Consider the following 11,539-nt stretch of genomic DNA (forward strand, 5'->3'; position numbering starts at 1 on the left):
AGAGCCTGGGGAAAGGAGCTTGCTTGGAGCCTGGAACGTTAGCATCCTTGTCCCAATGACTCCTTTGCAAAGGATGCCCTAGAGATCACAGGGCTGGTGGCACAAGCTAAGACCTGCATTTGATGTGGGATAGAATGGTGAGAGTGGGCATCCTTGCCCCGTTCCACCCTGGGGGAGGAAGTGTTCAGTATTTCACCACCAGGTATGATGAGCCTTAGATGTTTGTTTTTTTATGGATGTCCATTGCCATATGTTCTCATTTGCTAAGACTTTTATTTGTTTTTCTTTCTTTTTCTTTTTTATAGATGTCCATTGCCATATATTCTAATTTGCTAAGATTTTTATTTGTTTTTCTTTTTCCTTTTTTTTTTTTTCCTTTTTTAAGATGGAGTCTCACTCTTTCACCCAGACTGGAGTGCAGTGGCATGATCTCAGCTGACTGAAACCTCTGCTTCCCGGGTTCAAGCTATTCTCCTGCCTCAGCCTCCTGAGTAGCTTGGATTACAGGCGCGCGTCACCACGCCCAGCTTTTTTGTGTGTGTTTTTAGCAGAGACAGGCTTTCACCATGTTGGTCAGGCTGGTCTCGAACTCCTGACCTCATGATCCACCCGCCTCAGCCTCCCAAAGTGCTGGGATTACAGGCATGAGACACCACTTCCAGCCTTGTTTTGCTTTTTTTTTTTTTTTCCCCCAATCATACATAGGTGCAGTGGGCTTTTAATCCATGACAATAGTTATTACTTCAAAAATACCTCTCCCAAATACATCTAATCTCTTTTTTTTTTTTTTTTTTGCAGATCTGCAAATAATTTAAATTGCCATAGCTTTGTCTCTGCTATACAATACTCTGTATAGATGTGTTTACTTTATTATTGTATCCTAAGACAAAAAATATAAATGAATAAAATAATTTGTACCTGAAGATTCTGTCTTTTTAATGCTATACATATCCTCTTTATTGCTACAGAATTCAGTGATTAAATGTGTACCCAACTGACTTCTCTTATTATCAGTTTTGCAAATAAAAGGCATGCTTTTAACCAAAGCCAAGAAACAATTTGCTATCATGTCACTTGAAAAAGGATTAAAACTTCAAACTTTCTGCTCATTAAGGCCATTAAGAAAAACCAAGGATTTGGGAGGCTGAGGCAGGCAGATCACCTGAGGTCAGGAGTTCGAGACCAGTCTGGCCAACATGGTGAAACTCCATCTCTACTAAAAATACAAAAATTAGCCAGGTGTGGTGGCGCACATCTGTAATCCCAGCTACTCGGGAGGCTGAGGCAGGAGAATTGCTGGAACCCAGGAGGCAGAGGCTGCATGAGCCGAGATCGCGCCACTGCACTTCTGTCTGGGTGACACGGCAAGACTCTGTCTCAAAAAAAAAAAAAAAGAAAGAAAAAGAAAAAGAAAAAAGAAAAGACAAAGAAAAAAAAAAAGTGAAACCAAGGATTTAACTGAGACGAAAGCTGTGCCGTTTGGTGGGGAGAGGGTAGCAGTGGGTAGGTGATGCTGTATGGCACTCCTGGTTTGAGTTGCAGGTCAAGTCTCTGCCTCAGGAACTTGTGGACTAATTTGTGGATCAGGTTTTCTGGTCTCAGGCAGCTTGAGTTTCTTTCCAGGGCTTCAGGGCAGCCAATACCCCTCACTGTCCTGAAGGAGCCCAAGGAGAGGCAACTTGCCAAACGCCTGCCCTGTCTGAGCTGATCCCCCACACCCAAGGTGATGCCCCCTGTCTGAGGCGATACCCGTGTTCAAGGTGATCCCCCACGTCCGAGGCGCCTCTTCCTTCCCAGGTGGAGGGTCTCTTATCGGTCAGGGTGTCATCCTGCTGGCCTTCTGGGCCATGGACCTTGCCCAGGCAGGCCCCCGCATCAGGCTCCCTGGCTCTCTCGCTCTCTGTCTAGTGTGTGTCCTGCAGGGCTGTTGCCTCAGTGTGGTTCTGCCAGCATTCCTGGGGTGTCACTGAGGGGTAGCCCACTTGGCGCCTCCAACCATGGACATCTTGGAGTCAGGAATGGGGGCCTTGCATGCTCTGGGGACCAACAAGGCCTGGTGTCATTAGGGCTCCTGATCCTGGGTGACACGAAGAAGAATGCAGAAGCCTGAGTTTGGGGCTTTGCATTCATACATGAGTATGGCCTTCGGGCCCCGCCGTGGCCTGTGAACAAGCTGTGAGGGAGCACGTGCTTGCTGTGTTGAGGCATCACGCTTGGCACTTGGCACACATTCTCTTCTTTAATCCTCACCACTCTATAGGACATGCGCCTGCGTTCCATTGATCCTTTGCAAAAGACATTCTCGACACCACGACACCAAAGGAATCCTGTGCGTCTGTGTTTTATGTTATCAAGGAGAAACTACCTTTGTCTGCAGAAAGATCTCATGGCCACCCTCACCACCCTGTCCTTATGGAGCCTGGGAACCAGCTGACTCAGCAGGGAAGGCCACAAAGTCAGGAGCGACCAAAGTCCAAGCTCCAATGTGCCTCCCATTCTCCAAATATCAAACATTCTCCCCACTCAAAAGCTCCTCTGTGACTTGGCGAATGCAGGTGCTCCCTGCATTCTATTAATGTAATTCCCCTCAGTCCATAAGGGCTCATAGGTGGGGATGGCTGGGGTGCAGGTCCGTCTTGGGGATCACCAGCCCACCAGTGATGCCAGTCCACAGTGCCCTCCTTGGGAGGGTGAAGGCTCAGGCCTGTGCACCTGCCTCACCCTCTGCCTGCTTCTGTGGCTCACAGAGTGTTTCCTTTGGTGTCTGGGTGTTTGTTCTCTCCTGCTGTCTTCTCCCTGGTGCCCAACATGGAAAAAACATCTCTTGTCCCTAAACCGAATCTTGTTGGTAGGAAGCAACAAAGTTGTTGTTGCTGTTGCTGTTGTTGTTTCTCTCTTCTTGTCCTTCTTCCTTTTCTTCTTCTTCTTTCTTCTCCTCTTTTTCCTTCTTCTTTCTTCTCTCCTCCTCCTCCTCCTCCTTTCTCTCCTTCTCCTTCTTCTCCTTCTCCTCCTCTTTCTTTTTCTTTTAGAGATAAGGTCTTGCTGGAGTGCATTGGTGTGATCATGGCTCAGTGAAGCCTCAAATCCCTGGCCTCAAATGGTCCCCCTGCCTCAGTCTCCCAAAGCCCTGGGATTACAGGCATGAGGCAGGCAAAGGGGTCTGACTGGGTTACCCTCAGGGTAGAGGCATCCTCTCAAGGGCTGGGTGATGGATTTCCTGGCTGAGGGCAGAGGCAGGAGCCCAGGTGACTTAGAGCTGTGACGGCAGTGATCATGAGGCCTGACCTGTGGTGGTTCCATTGTGAAGAGCAGCTGGGAGCGAAGGCTGCCTGTGTACCCATCTTCTCAATCCTCCTCAACAGATGGAGTCCTGCGAGGAGGAGGAAGGGAAATTGGGAGACACCCTACCCACTGCCCAGGCCACCACTGAAGCTGGGGAGCTTTGTTACAGGGAGGAAGCCATGTGTAGGTGGACTGTTGGGATGCACAAAGGAAAACTGGGCTCCTTCTGGCCCTGCTGCCACCCACACCCGGGGAACTCTTTGAAAGCGCGGATGGTTGATTTGCACGATGAGGGGTGACATGTGCTGCTGAATGAAGCAAATGATGAGTCGGAGGATCCACACAGCACCCCTGCTTCAGAGTCAGTCGTGTGCCCTCCTGCTGCAGAGTCAGTCGTGTGCCCTGTGACCATGGCCACGGGCAGACATTCCCGGGCACTTCTCGCAGTGGGTGCTTGATGACCACGGTGTGGCGGCCCCAGGGGGCGTTCCCTGAGACCTTGAGCATAAACCCAGGCATCCCCACCGAGGCTGCAGCCACTCTGGAAGAGCTTTCTGGGCTCATGTGGTTGATGAGAATGCAGAGAATCCCTGCCACACTCTGGACTCAGAAAGTGCTGAACGGTTCATGGCAGGCAGGGCCCTCCTCATGGGCGACATCTGCAGCTTGGTTCCTCCAGGCACTGCCGGGCTGCAGCAGTTTTTCCAGGCTGGTGCGTGCCTGGTCTCTAAGGAAGAGTCAGAAATAAAGAACTCCCAAAAGTGGTTCAGATCTCTACTTGAGACAGGAACGAGGAGCAAAGAATAGGGAGGACCTGAGGCTGCATGGCCCATGCAGACCTCCCAGCACATCCACCCTGCACATCCACCCCACTCGCTCTGAAGCTGGCCAAACCCTAAACCAAGGAAGGCGAGAGGACCAGGAGAAATGACAAAGGAAAGGGGCTCTCGGGAGAAAAGGCATTGCGTGGAGAAGGTGCTAGAAGAATAGTGTGAAAACTGGAGAAGCTATCAAGAGGAGGAGCACAGGCAGGAGCACGGAGCCAGGAGTCCCCCAGGCAGGGAGCTTTGAGACCACAGCCTTGCATTGTCACCTCCTGGTCCACCTTGCAGGGCCTCTGAATCCTCTGAGAAGGGACTCGGGGGGTGAGATGAAGACACGATTCAAATGGGATTCCTAAAGAGCACTCTTGTAACGCTAGGTTCGCCTTGATCTGGGCTTCCCTACACACTGTTTGAGTCTTTCAAACCACAGGAAGATGAGGAATGGGACCCTGTTCCCCGAGTTCCCTGCAAGGCAGTGGCAGACTGTGTGCTCTGGACCACACATGCTAGAAACAGAAGGGGGCCCAGATAGTCTCGGGCTTGCTAGACAGGGTAGCCTGGGTGACTGTCACTGCTGGCCCAAGAAAGGCCACTGCTATAAGTGCTGCCAGGGATCTTCCCAAAATTTTTCAGTGGTAGACAGGAGAGAGCCAGTGGATAATACCCTTACCCTTTGCTGTCTGTTGGGCCAAAATCCAAGGCATGATTTTCCACTGGGCCAGGGCATTGGCATTCATAAGCAGCATGTGGACATGCTGAGTGTCTGGCTTGCCTCGTGCGGCTCATCAGGAAGCAGTGGCCAGCATGGGGATGCCTCACCTTGCCTTTTCTTCCTTTTTTCTCTACTCTCCCTGTCCTGTCCTGGGATCGCACCTCCCGATAAAGCTTTCTTTTTTTTTTTTCTTTTGATACAGTGTCTCCTCGCCCTGTCGCCCAGGCTCTGGAGTGCAGTGGCGCGATCTCAGCTCACTGTAAGCTCTGCCTCCCGGGTTCACGCCATTCTCCTGCCTCAGCCTCCTGAGTAGCTGGGACTACAGGCACCTGCCACCACGCCCAGCTAATTTTTTGTATTTTTAGTAGAGACGGGGTTTCACCATGTTAGCCAGGATGGCCTTGATCTCCTGACCTCGTGATCCGCCTGTCTTGTCCTCCCAAAGTGCTAGGATTACAGGCATGAGCCACCGTGCCCAGCCAAAGCTTTTGTTCTTAAGCCTGTTCCCTGGCTCTGTTTTCTAGGGAACCTAAACTAAGACACTGGATACTGAAAATGGTTTGACAAAGCAGACCCTCACTCAAGGCTTCATGTTGGAATCGATCTTCCCACCTGTCTCAGAGTCACAGGGTCTCCATACCTCTGGTAAGTGGGATTGTAATGACCAGGGGTCAGCAAACTATGGCCTGTTCTTCCATGGCTTGTGGACTAAAGGGAAAGGGAGGCAGAAAAGTCAGAGAATATGCTGCAGGTATCACACAAGGTCCACAAAGCCTGTATTACTTACTATCTGTCCTTTTACAGAAAAAGTTTGCTGACCGCCGGTGACCGGTCATCACACAGTGGCATTATGATTACTGGAGTTTTCACCTGTGGTCAGTTATGATGGGAGCAGCCAGAGAGCAAGGCACTGGGTGGTGCTTCCTGAGTGGGAGACAATGACAATGATAATAATTATGCAGAAGGGTGGTACCTTCTTATGTTGGAGCTGAACACCCGGAAGAAAGGAAACGGTGGGCTTGGGAGAGTTCATTGCCAATCTAAGACAAATTTTGAAAGCCCAAGGGCCTCACTGGCAGCTTAGGAGATTTACATCTCCTACAGCCACTGGGTAGGAGAAATCACTGTTGAAAATCGGCCAGGCACATGACTCACGCCTGTAATCCCAGCACTTTGGGAGGCCATGGCAGGGGGATTACCTAAGATCAGAAGTTCGAGACCAGCCTGGCCAACATAGTGAAAAATAAAAATTAACCATCTCTACTAAAAATACAAAAATTAGCAGGCATGGCGGCATGCGCCTGTAATCCCAGCTACTCAGGAGGCTGAGGCAGGAGAATTGCTTGAACGTGGGAGGCAGAGTTTGCAGTGAGCCAAAAAGAAAAATGAAAATCAGATCCTGAGGCTGGGTGCAGTGGCTCATATCTGTAATCCCAGCAGTTTGGGAGGCTGATGGGGGCAGATCACTTGAGGTCAGGAGTTCAAGACCAGCCTGGCCAACATGGCAAAATCCCCATCTCTACCAAAAATACAAAAGCGAGCCAGGCATGGCGGTGCTTGCTTGTAATCCCAGCTACTTGGGACGCTGAGGCAGGAGAATTACTTGAATCCATGAGGCGGAGGTTGCAGTGAGTCGAGATCACACCACTGCACTCCAGCCTGGGCAACAAAGCGAGACTCTGTCTCAAAAAAAAAAAAAAAAAAAAAAAAAAAGAAAGATCTCAAATTTGATAAGGATTGAAAGCTACAAAGGAGACTAAAGTCATAGCCTTGACAGGCCTGCTACATCAGTCAGGAGCCAGATAGCGAATGGTCCTGAGACCATGGCTATGGACAATTGAGTAGATAAGCTGAGAATCTCAAACCCCCAAATTCTCAGAAGCCTCCAAGCCAACAGAAGCAATTACTTCCTCCTTGCCAGAGAACAGGTTGTTCTTTTTTTTTTTTTTGAGACAGAGTGTTGCTCTGTTGCCCAGGCTGGAGTGCAGTGGCACAGTCTTGGCTCACTGCAAGGTCCACCTCCCGGGTTCATGCCATTCTCCTGCCTCAGCCTCCCGAGTAGCTAGGACTACAGGTGCCCGCCACCACGCTAGGCTAATTGTTTGTATTTTTAGTAGAGATGGAGTTTCACCTTGTTAGCTAGGATGGTCTCGATCTCCTGACCTCGTGATCCTCCCACTTCAGCTTCCCAAAGTGCTGGGATTACAGGCGTGAGCCACCGCACCCAGCCGAGAACAGGTTGTTCTTATGGAATATCTTACCTGTGGCAGGGGTCCTGCAAGGTGTTTGTTCTCAAGACCTGCCCTCACCACTGCTCCTTGATGCCAGGCCGACATCCAGGGTCAGGCTTCACCATAGCTAGAGCAGAGAGGCATATGCTCAGCTTTGGTCAGAACTGTCCTATTATTCAAAGGAATTGCAGAGCTAACTTGTGCCAGCAGGATCTTAAGGAATACAGGTGACGCTGGTTCTTCCCGGTGTGGTGGGGGAGGAGCATAACACTAGATCGGTGGCTGGAGAATAATTCGTTGGCACAGGGGCAGTCATCTGTGATTTGGAACTCGATGCTTTGGCAAGGACACCAGGAACTGATTCCAATCATTTGTTGGGCTGACTCCAGTGGTGTGCTAGTTAATGTTTAACAATTGGCTCTCTGGAAAAATAAAAAAATAAAAAAAAGAAAGAGGAAATATGTAGCATTTATCCATTTCTGTGATGCAGATACTCCTGCATGACCAATTTCAAGCTACCACCGTGACCTCCTGTGAAAGTGGTGATGCCATCTAAGGCCACATGCATGGAGAGAAGCCCACCCTGCTTGCCCTGGGTTCAGGCCAACATGGCCAACCTAAGCGATTCCTTAGAAAACAGAGTTTGGATCTGCCCAGTTACAAGGAGAAATGGACCTCCCAACGTTCAACATCTAGAAGACTATTTTTCTAAACTCTTTGTTAAAAGATTTTAAAAGGGGCTGTTCTTACCAAATCTCAATAAAGTGTCCATTGTAAGATATTTCTCAGGGTTATTAAGACCTATGGCTTCTTATAAACTCCTTTTGCTCTAAGGCAGTTCATGTTGGAAACCAGCCACAAAAATGATAATTTTGGATTTGTAATCATTGCTATCGAGACATTGTGTGTGGTAGGGACCGGCCTTTCTGTGTTAAGCCACTCCTCCTCTTTGTGGCCTTAAAATCTACCATTAATACAAAGGAGGCAGTTGTCTGCTGAGTGAGGGCCTGGCTAGGCCAGCGTAGCTCTCCCACATATTGATGTAAATCATTAGGGTTCCAGTGAAAGATGCAGGTTCTGTCTGAGTGAAGAGAGCCAGAAGTCCAGGCTGACCTCAGCATTTCAGTCCCCAACTTATTCCAACTCTTGGGGTCAAAGGCCAAGAGGAGGTCCCAGGAAATCTGGGAAGGGTTTGCACTGCTCCCGATTGTTTCCCGGATGCAGGAAGGGTGAGCGTTGTCAGCCATGGACTTGCTAGGCGTGAGACCCTGCTGATCTTCATGCCTCATATTGGCCTGAGAAACCAAGATTTGCTATTTGGTTTGAAAAATATGAACGTACCGGCCGGGCACAGTGGCTCGCGCCTGTAATCCAACACTTTGAGAGGTTGAGGTGGGCGGATTACCTGGGGTCAGGAGTTCAAGACCAGCCTGGCTAACATGGTGAAACTCCATGTCTACTAAAAATACAAAAAATTAGCCAGGCGTGGTGGCATGCACCTGTAATCGCAGCTACTTGGGAGGCTGAGGCAGTAGAATCACTTGAACTTGGGAGGCGGAGGTTGCAGTGAGCCAAGGTTGTGTTATTGCACTGCAGCTTGGGCAATAACAACAAAACTCTGTCTCAAAAAAAAAAATGAACTTACCTTATAGAGGAGGTGTATGAGTTAACAGATAGGTTTTTAGGGGTGTGCCTTCATGTCAGCATATACTTGCAAGAAAAACCTGAAGGAATGCTCAAACTTCTACAGTGCTTGCTTTCCTCTGGGTGTAATTTACATAAAGTATAAATTATATGTAATATACTTTTATATATTAAATGCATTTTATAATTAGAAAACATAAATACGGAAATGCTGTAGACTATTACATATAAAATAAGAAACTTATTTTGAGCAGGATATTTCGTATCTGCTTAAAATGGCTTGCTTTGTTAATAGAGATGGAGAACCTGCGCAGTAAAAAGCAAAAGCATTAAATTTTTTGTACTGTGAAGTTATTTTTATTTGACTTCTGTTCATTTCCAGTCTTTATCTTCAGTAATTAGATATGAGTTTCATGCTATTTTGAACAACTGTTGCTGGAGGTTTACCAAGCTTATGTTTATCATCCAAACCTTTGTAGAGATTGTAAACAAATAAAGTAGTCTATAGAGGAAAATTCAGATGATGAAAACAAATAAACCACAGAAAGCAACTCAACAGATACAGACCAGGCATGACTGTAAGGGCAACAATTAGCTAACATAGGAGCGTGAACACTCAGATGGGATTGAAGACATTCGATACTTGAGGGCTTTTCAGTCAAATCAGCACAAAAATGCTATAGAAAAGGTAAAACATAAAATAATGGACATTGGTATATCTGTGAAGCAAAAGAAGGCAGAGGTGGCAATGTTGCTAAAAGACAAAGCAAAATGTGTGCTTTTCTCGGCCAATACCCTATTCTGACAGCCATAGAAGAGAATGTGCCAATGGAAAGCCCCAGAAGGGGAAATGTAAAAGTGTCCATTTCCGTTGGGGTGGAAGGAGGAGTGTGTCTCCCTTGCTTGTTTTCTCAGCTCTCCACATGGTCTTCCTGCTTTGCTCGGGTGGACACCCGTGCTCTTTCTCACTTGGATTAAAAACAATAACAACAACTTTCTTTTTTTTTTTTGAGACGGACTCTCGCTCTGCTGCCTGGTTGGAGTGCAGTGGCATGATCTCGGCTCACTGCAACCTTCGCCTCCCGGGTTCAAGCGATTCTCCTGCCTCAGCCTCTCGAATAGCTGGGACTACAGGCACGCGCCACCACATCCAGCTGATTTTTGCAGTTTTAGTAGAGACTGGGTTTCACTGTGTTGGCCAGGATGGTCTCGATCTCTTGACCTCGTGATCCACCCACCTCAGCCTCCCAGTGTGCTGGGATTACAGGCATGAGCCACTGCACCCAGCCACAACAACTTTCTAGGAGTGTCTGCTTAAAGACCATGTATCTCTGAGGTGGAGACGTGCCGGTGAGGCTCTTCCCGGAACCGTCGGGGCAGTGTGGAGGGGGCCCTCCTCCTGCTCAGGACTCTGGATGTCGCCCCCAGCCAGGTCATTGTGCCCTCTGGGGCAAGCGCTTGTTCAGGTGATTTGGGCCCTTCCTGCTCTGATGCCTAGAGGCGCCCAGGTTTGAACGTGGGGCTGCCCTACCAGAGCTCATGGTTCCCCATCCATGAAGATGAGGTCGGGCCCTGTGTGTCATCTGGTGCAGACACTGAGTCCTGCCACCAGGACGTCCGTCTGTGCTGGACTCACTAGAGTCCTGGCCCTCATGGGATGAGAAACGACTTTCCCTGTCCCCAGCGTTCACTTCCTGTGTCCCCTGCTTTCACTTCCTGCTAGCGCCTGAGACCAGTGACTTGGGTCTCATGGTGCCTCCCACTCCGGTTTTCCAACTCCCGTTCTTCCTCGTCCTCTCCATGTGCCTGCTCAGGACTCCTGAGTTCTTGAAAACTCAAAACTCATCACACGAGTGTCCCTCCCAGGCAACTTTTGATGGCATCCCATGACAGGGATAGTGGAGGCTTTTTTATTTCTAGGAATTAAGTTCTTGTCATCTTGGGCTACAGGTTTAGGGCTTCTCCCCAAGGCAGTTCGGAACTTACTTAAAGTAAGAACAATTTCCCCCTTCTCCCAAGGATGCACTTCACCTGATCCTGTCCGAGGCTTGTTATGGTTGTTTTTACTCTTTTCTCCCCACTTCTCCTCCCTCTCCTCAATATTCAGGATATAAAGATTTCAGGCCTTATTTATCTAACTCCAGAGATGACTTTCCTTTAGGACATCCTATGTTGGCCAACAGAGTGCCGCGGCATCTGCTGCCTCATCTCGGAAGGGCTCCCTGTCGATCTGTGGGCAGAGCTTCTCCTACTGGGAATTGCCCCTCCAGGGCATTGGAGCGGAGGCCAAGGCCTGTGACACCCAGAAAAGCCGTGTCTAGCCCTGGCAGCTCTGTGCCAACAGCTGCATGACCCAGTGTAGGGGTGTGTGTGTGTGTGTGTGTGTGTGTGTGTGTGTGTGCTATCAGCAGGGACCAGCATCTTTCACTGGCGTCAAAAGACTGACCCATTTTCAGCAACAATCTTTTTGCAGCCGACGAAGGCTTTGTTGGGTTTGTATAGGCGACCAGTTGAGCCGGGTTTGTGTTTTAGAGAAGTGGTGAAGTCTTAGCAGGTGGGAAGGAAGCTCGGCCATTGCTCTCCAGTGAACTCCCTCCTCCCTTCTTCCTGGAAAATTTCCAGGACCCCATCTCAAGCGTCCCCTCCCAGGACTGACTCTGGTCTGTCTCTTTGCTGGGTTAGGTAGGAGGAAGGCTAGCGGGATGCCCATTACTGATTTTTGTCATCTACTGCTCAGTCTGGATTCCCCACTCCCTCTGCTAGCACCTCTGCTGGGCTTGGTCACCCACCTGGCAGGAGGACACAGACCCTCATCCCAGCTGCTACACCCTCTTCAGGCTGCAACT

The sequence above is a fragment of the Theropithecus gelada genome, chromosome 12 (genome assembly GCF_003255815.1).
Source record: "Theropithecus gelada isolate Dixy chromosome 12, Tgel_1.0, whole genome shotgun sequence".
Lineage (NCBI taxonomy): Eukaryota > Metazoa > Chordata > Mammalia > Primates > Cercopithecidae > Theropithecus > Theropithecus gelada.